Genomic DNA, 6,955 nt, shown 5'->3' on the forward strand with positions numbered 1-6,955 from the left:
ATCGGCTCAAGATCAATCACCTCTTCAGCAGCTCCCTGTATTGTTTTGCCACTTCTAGTAGTAATGGCAAACACATTGTTTAAACCGCCTCCCCCATTCTTCGGATTTGGGATGGTGTCACTTGGAAGTCCTCCCTTTTTCGGAGGGTGCTGCTCTCTAGAAATATCCCTCATCTGCGACTCAAGCTTCTGAATAGCCGCTGTATGAGAACCCACTGTTTCTGTCAACCTAGATAAAGTCCTCTCAGACTTCGATTGATTTTCCAGAATCTTCTCAAGCATTGCTTCAACTTTCGAACTACCCTGCTCTGATGATTGCCCTTTCGGTGATATATAAGGGTTGGAACTCTTGTTCCCAAAATTGTTGTTGTTGTTGTAGCTCCCTTGGTTCGCACCACCATAGTTATTGTTGTAGTTCCCAGAGTTGTTGTAAGCACCTTGACCTTGCTGAGGTCTCCATTGATTCTGATTCTGATTCTGATAACCACCCTGGTAATTCTGCCTTTGATAACCCCTTTGAGAGTTATTAACATAGTTAGCATCTTCAACCTGCATAGGTGGCCTATCCAGGAACGGACCATCTGGAGCATGGTACATCCCTTTTGGCAAAACTGCATCTTCCTCACAAACATTTACCTTCTTGATTTGAGACTCATCAAACTTCTTTGTCAGCAAGGAAATATTTGTTGCAAGTTCTGCCAATGTTTGCTGGGTGTCCTGATTCTCCTTCACTATATTCTGGAGCATAGCACTACCATACGGTACCACATCAGCATTGTTCGAGTGCCAAGCCTGATTATGAGTTGTCAGCTTGTTAAGTATTATGGTCACTCGTCGGAAGGTCTTTTTCATAAAACACCCATCAGCTGCATTGTTAGCTACTGACTGTGTCACTGGATCTAACCCTCGGTAGAACTTCTCCATCAATATATTTTCCGGAAAACCATGATTTGGGATCTTCTGCAGATATTCTTTGAACCTCTCCCAGGCTTCATATAGTTGTTCCCCCGGTCGCTGCTTGAATTCATATATCTTGTCTCGAATCTCAGCCTTCTTACTAGGAGGATACCACTTTTTAAGAAAAATAGTGACCATCTCTGCCCATGAAGTAATTGAATTTCGGGGCAGCTTCTCGAACCATGTTCTTGCCTCTCCAGCTAAGGAATACTTGAATAGTCTCAACCGAATCGCATCTTGTGGAACATTGTTCTGGACGTGATTAGCACACACATCCACAAAATTCTGCAAATGATGTTGAGGGTCATTCTCGGTAGAATTCCGAAAGTACCCCTCAAGTTTCAGCAGCTGGTAAAGAGATGAGTCAATTTTCACAGTAGCTGCTCCAACTCGAGGTTGAAAAATGGCAGATGCATAGTCCTCCTCTTGAACCAGTTCAGCAAAAATATTCTCATCATCAGATTCATCCGTTTGATTGTTCAACCGATTCACCTGATTACCCGCACGCTGATTTTTGCTGATTTTGATTCATATCCACCTGGTTTACATAAAGTAGCAAACAAGGTGTGATGGAATAAGCAAAATACTTTAATCAAAGCAAACACTACTTAGTAATTTCAAAACCGTATTCCCCGGCAACGGCGCCAAAATTTGATACGCTCAAATTACACCTATAAATGGTATAACGCGGACGTTGTCAAATATAGTAACCCAACAAGGTTGGGGTCGAATCCCACAGGGAATATGGTGTGAAAAGGGTACTAAAGTCGTAGATGCTAAGTTCTAGGTCTAATGTCTTAATCCAATAATTTGTGTAAAAGTTGGTTTTTCTATGACTAGTTGCTAAATTATTGCTTTGGTGAATATTTATGGTAAAAGAAACTAAGGTTGTGTCCCCGTCAGATAGAGTGTATGATCATGGGTATTAATCTTGATATACTTGTAATGGATCATTATATGAATGCACTTAATCTGTTATATCCCGTGTTTTCACACATTTGGAGAAACTTGAATTATATGGGATTCTTGAGATATAAGATTAATTTTATATCTTGTTGAACATAGGAGTTATGCATGAAAGAATAGAGTCATGAAAGTGTGGGACAAGGCTAAGGGTAATTTTGGAATTTTGGAAATTTGTTTCGGGAATTACAAAATACGATTCACAAGTTGTTGGGCTTGTAAAATAAGAAACAATTGAGGCCCAAAATATTAGGGGGTGGCCGGCCATGATGGCCTTGGCCCAAGCCCAAAATTTGTATTTAATTTCCATAAGATTAATTAACATAATGGCCTTGATCCAAGCCCATTTTTACTTGGTCATGTGCTTGGTCATGTGACCAAGTCTTGATATTATATGTATAAGAAGATTCAAGACATTAGAAGGCAAGACCAAACAAAGCAAAAATAAGAAAGAAAAGGGAGAGGGTTTCGGGTTTGAGGGGCAAAATTGACCCTCCAAAATCTTGCTTCAAAAATTCATTTCTTGTTAAATTCCTACTAATTCAAGGTTCCTTTGCATCTTGGTATAGTTGGATTGGAGTGGGGAGCACTAGAATCTCCAAGGTGATCATATATTCAAGTGAAGGAGACTTGAGGAAAAGGTAAGAATTTCTACCTTTTTATTGTGTTGTTGAGTTTTGTTTGTGTTGTAGTATGTAGAAATGTGTTGATTGGATGGAAAAATGGAAGTTTGCAATGTGGGTTTGGAATTGGAGGTGTAGCCGTGTGTATATATATGTTGTATAGCCAAAAATGTGTTGAAACTATGTTGTATTCTAGTTGTGAATGTGATGGAATTCATGTTGAGAATGAAAGTGGAATAAATTTGATTGAATTGCTAAAATAGCACTTGGCCGTGTGGTGTATTTGGCTTGAGAATAAAATGGATTAAGTTTGTTTAGTGTATTGGAGTGTTATTGTAATGCTTGATATGTGAATGAAGTTAGAATGATATAAGTTTGTATTGAATTGGAATATAGAAACTTATGTCGTTTTAGTATAATTTTCCGACATTAAGGAAATGAAGTTGTTTGATTGCTAATAGTGATGATCATTGATGAATTTGGAAGTTGGAAACTTGTTATGAAGTTATATGCCAAAGATTTGATGTTTTGCATAAATTAAGACTTTGGCGGAAAATTGTATATTATGTATATCAAGTGTATATCTTAAGGAAAATGATATGAAATGCCTCTAAATCTATGTTGTGATGATCTTGAGTAATTATGGATGTGAAAGTAATGATGTTAGTTTGAAAGTTTGGATTAGAAGGGAAGTTATGGCAAGTTGTGGAAACAATGACTAGTTGAAGGATAATTGTGTTGTTAATGCTTTTTGTTGATGTTAATGTTGTTGTTTGGGTTGTTGTTGATGAATTATAGCCGAGTTGAATTCTCGGGGTGCTATATGTATAGGAGAGGTGCTGCCGAAATTTCGGTAGCCAATTATGCATCAAATTGGAACTTTGGTATTATTAGCTTACAATTGGTAAACTTGACCAATTGCAGTTTTTCGACGAAACGGGAAGTGAGATTGGAAAGGCTTAAGGAGCGTGAAAGGTATGTAAAGCAAACCCAATTCTTCCCTTGGCATGCCCCTAGTATGTTAGGGTCGGATCCGGGCCTCGAAGGACCTCTTGGCCCTCGGAATCCGCAAGACAAAATTTCAGTTTTTCTTTCAATAGAATTGAACTACTTTGATACACTTTTTCTGAAATTATGCGATTTTGCTCCAAATTACTCAGAAAGTCATAGAATGTCTGTAGAACCTTTTTAGGTGACTCGATATGCTTAGAGGGCACAATTTGAGCCCGCCGCCTTATTTGTCCCGAGGCGGGCCCGCTATTTACGGTTTTGCCCCTAATATGCTAAAGATTCCTTTTTAAGCGATTTTTGAAAGAAATGTTTTAATTACCCTACTAATCGCTTAATGAATATTATTCTAAATATTCTATTAAATCTTATAAATTATTTTGACACTCGGAATGACTTCAGTAAAGTTATATTTTTGTAAATTATTATGATATCCGAATTGTATTAATTCTGATTCCGTCCGACTCCATTTGATTTGTTTGTCTTCGCTACGCCTCATCGAGTCTTTGAAAATACTTATGATATTTTTAAATTGCATTAGTCTCTCACTACTCCATTCGTGGATGTCCCAATGTTTCCCACACTGAGCCCGGGCCAGGATATGTTGTCAAGCGTAATTCTCTGCATTGTTCGCCGCGTCCCGTTGTGAGGGGGCAGGTATACGCGTACATGGGTCTGTGGAGTATGATGTGCCATGTCCGCCTATTCTGATCTGATCTGTATGGCCATTTTGATATGACATTATATGATACGGGGCCACGCCCCTTTTTCTGATTCCTCTGTATAGTGGCACCAGCGTCGGGAGGGTGGCCACATTCTGTCTGCCGAGTCCCGTGTCAGGGACCGGATATGATATGATATGACATATGTTTTTGTACGCATTCTGTCTGTTTTGGAAATATGCATTTGACACTCTGGATTCTGTACTCATTTTCTGTAACCAATATGATTTGACTTATGTGATTCCGCTTTACATATTCAGTACATATTTCGTACTGACCCCCTTTCTTCGGGGGCTGCGTTTTCATGCCGCGCAGGTACTGACGACAGGTTCGCTGATCCACACGTTTAGGATCCTATTTCTGCTATTTGGGGCGCTCTCTTCTACAGAGCCCATCTTTTGGTACAGTCTGTCACTGCTATCTGGATATGTACTTTGTTCAGGGTATGACGGGGCCCTGTCCCGTCTTATGATTATGATATGTTCTGTAGAGGTCTGTGGATACATCTGTGTGGGTTCTGTACATATGTTTGGGATATTCTGTTCTGTGATGGCCTTATCGGCCTATGTGTGCCAAGTCTGCTTTTCTGCTAAGTTCTGTAGCGACCACTAATATTATTATTATATTATTATTCTGTTAATATGCTAATTTGGGGTATCGGGTACGTATAGGTGCCCAGCTCGGGCACTGGTCGCGGCCCACGGGGTTGGGTCGTGACAAAAGTGGTATCAGAGCAGTTCGTCCTCGGAATGTCCACAGACCGTGTCTAGTAGAGTCTTGTTTATCGGTGTGTTGTGCACCACGCCTATAAACAGGAGGCTACAGGGCATTTAGGATACTACCCTTCTTTCTGTCTTAGATCGTGCGATAGAGCTGTGTTATCAGGATGACCCCTCCCTAACGAGCGGCTATATTTGCAGATATGCCTCCAAAAAAGGCAACCGCGGCCCAAAAGGCCAAGTCAGCAGCCTTGGGAGAGACTAGCCTGGTCCAGAGGATTACCAGGGCCCAGGCACATATTGCTCCGGGGACTTTGCCCCAGACAGAGGGTTCGTCTACACCGCCACTCGTGGAGGAGATTGGGGCGGCCGCAGCCGCAGATCGGGGGGCGGCTCCACCGCCAGCTCCCGCAGTTCCAGTACCTGAGCCTCCAGCTCCACGGCCAGGCACTGAGGATCAGTCTATGAGGGAGGCAGTCCAGTTGCTGACGAGACTTGTGGCAGGGCAGGTTCAGGGGCATGGACTGGGAGGTGACCGGGCAGTCAGGCGTGATAGTTCGAGAGCCCGTGAGTTTTTGACTTGTAACCCTCCAGAGTTCTTCGGGACAAAGCCCGAGGAGGATCCTGAGGAGTTTATCAGGAAGATGCGACGCACTCTAGATTTGATTAATGCTTCCGAGACAGAGTCAGTCGCGTTAGCTTCGTACCGGTTATATGATGTGGCGGCAAACTGGTACGAGTCATGGGGGATATCCAGGGGGGACGGCGCTTCTCCAGCAGTTTGGGGCGATTTTTCTCAGGCATTTCTTGGACATTTTCTGCCCCCAGAGTTGCGACGAGCCAGATCTGATAGATTCTTATTATTGAGGCAGAAGGGCCGCAGTATCCGGGACTATAGTTTGGAGTTTGATTCCTTGGCCCGATATGCACCTACTGTGGTGGCTACTATGGCGGACCGGATGCACAGATATATTATGGGGCTGGATCGGTATTTTGTTGATAGCTGCTTAGTATTGGCTGCTCAGCCCGGTATGGACATTGCCCGTATCCAGGCCCATGCCCAGGGCATGGAGGATCGGGGCAGAGGAGGACACCAGCCTGACAGGGGCCAGGATCGGAGACAGCCCAAGAGGGCCAGGTCATCTGGAGATTTTCGGGGCAGACAGCCCCAACAGCCGCAGCAGCCTAGCAGATTTTCATCTCAGCCGGCGCAGAGCGCGCCTCCCCAGCCTACAGGTCGCAGATTCGATAGCCCAGGGTATTCAGGAGCAGGCCAGAGCTCCAGGGCTTCAGGTTCGCGGACAGATAGGGGTTCTGGTCAGATGAGGCCACCCAGGGTTCAGTGTTCTTTTTGCGGCAGATACCATACGGGAGAGTGCTACAGAGCCACCGGTGCATGCTTTTCTTGTGGCCGTCAGGGCCATTCTGTGAGAGATTGCCCGTATAAGGGTAGTTCGGGTGGTGCAGCGCAGCCTACCGGATCAGCCGCTGGGTCTTCATCTTCGTCAGTGGCTATGCGCCCTACGGGGCAGGGTATTTCGGCACCAGCGGGTCGTGGCAGAGGCCGTGGTGGAGCTTCTGGTATTAGCGGTCCTTCGAACCGCATTTATGCTTTGGCCAGTCGCCAGGATCAGGAGGCATCTCCTAATGTCGTTACAGGTACTTTATTGGTCTTCTCTCGGTCTGTGTATGCATTAATTGATCCAGGTTCGACTTTATCATATATTTCACCCCTTGTTGCCGGTAAAATTGGTATTATGTCTGAACCTATAGAGCCATTTGAGGTAGCCACGCCGATAGGGGATTTTGTTGTAGCGAAACAGGTTTATAAAGACTGTTCTGTGATCGTTTGTGACCGTGACACTAAGGCAGATCTGGTAGAGTTAGATATGACTGAATTTGATGTTATTATGGGTATGGATTGGCTAGCTTCCTGTTACGCTAATGTTGACTGCCAGAATAAG

General features: G+C 43.7%; 1 non-coding gene across 1 annotated transcript; it reads left to right on the top strand.

Moving 5' to 3' along the window:
* The first annotated feature begins 939 nt into the window (after positions 1–939).
* Positions 940–1,045, top strand: LOC132634483 (small nucleolar RNA R71). The gene has a single exon (XR_009580202.1). It is a non-coding gene; the product is annotated as a small nucleolar RNA R71 (small nucleolar RNA).
* Positions 1,046–6,955: the final 5,910 nt, after the last annotated feature.

This window comes from Lycium barbarum, chromosome 3, assembly GCF_019175385.1.
Source record: "Lycium barbarum isolate Lr01 chromosome 3, ASM1917538v2, whole genome shotgun sequence".
NCBI classification, from domain to species: Eukaryota; Viridiplantae; Streptophyta; class Magnoliopsida; order Solanales; family Solanaceae; genus Lycium; species Lycium barbarum.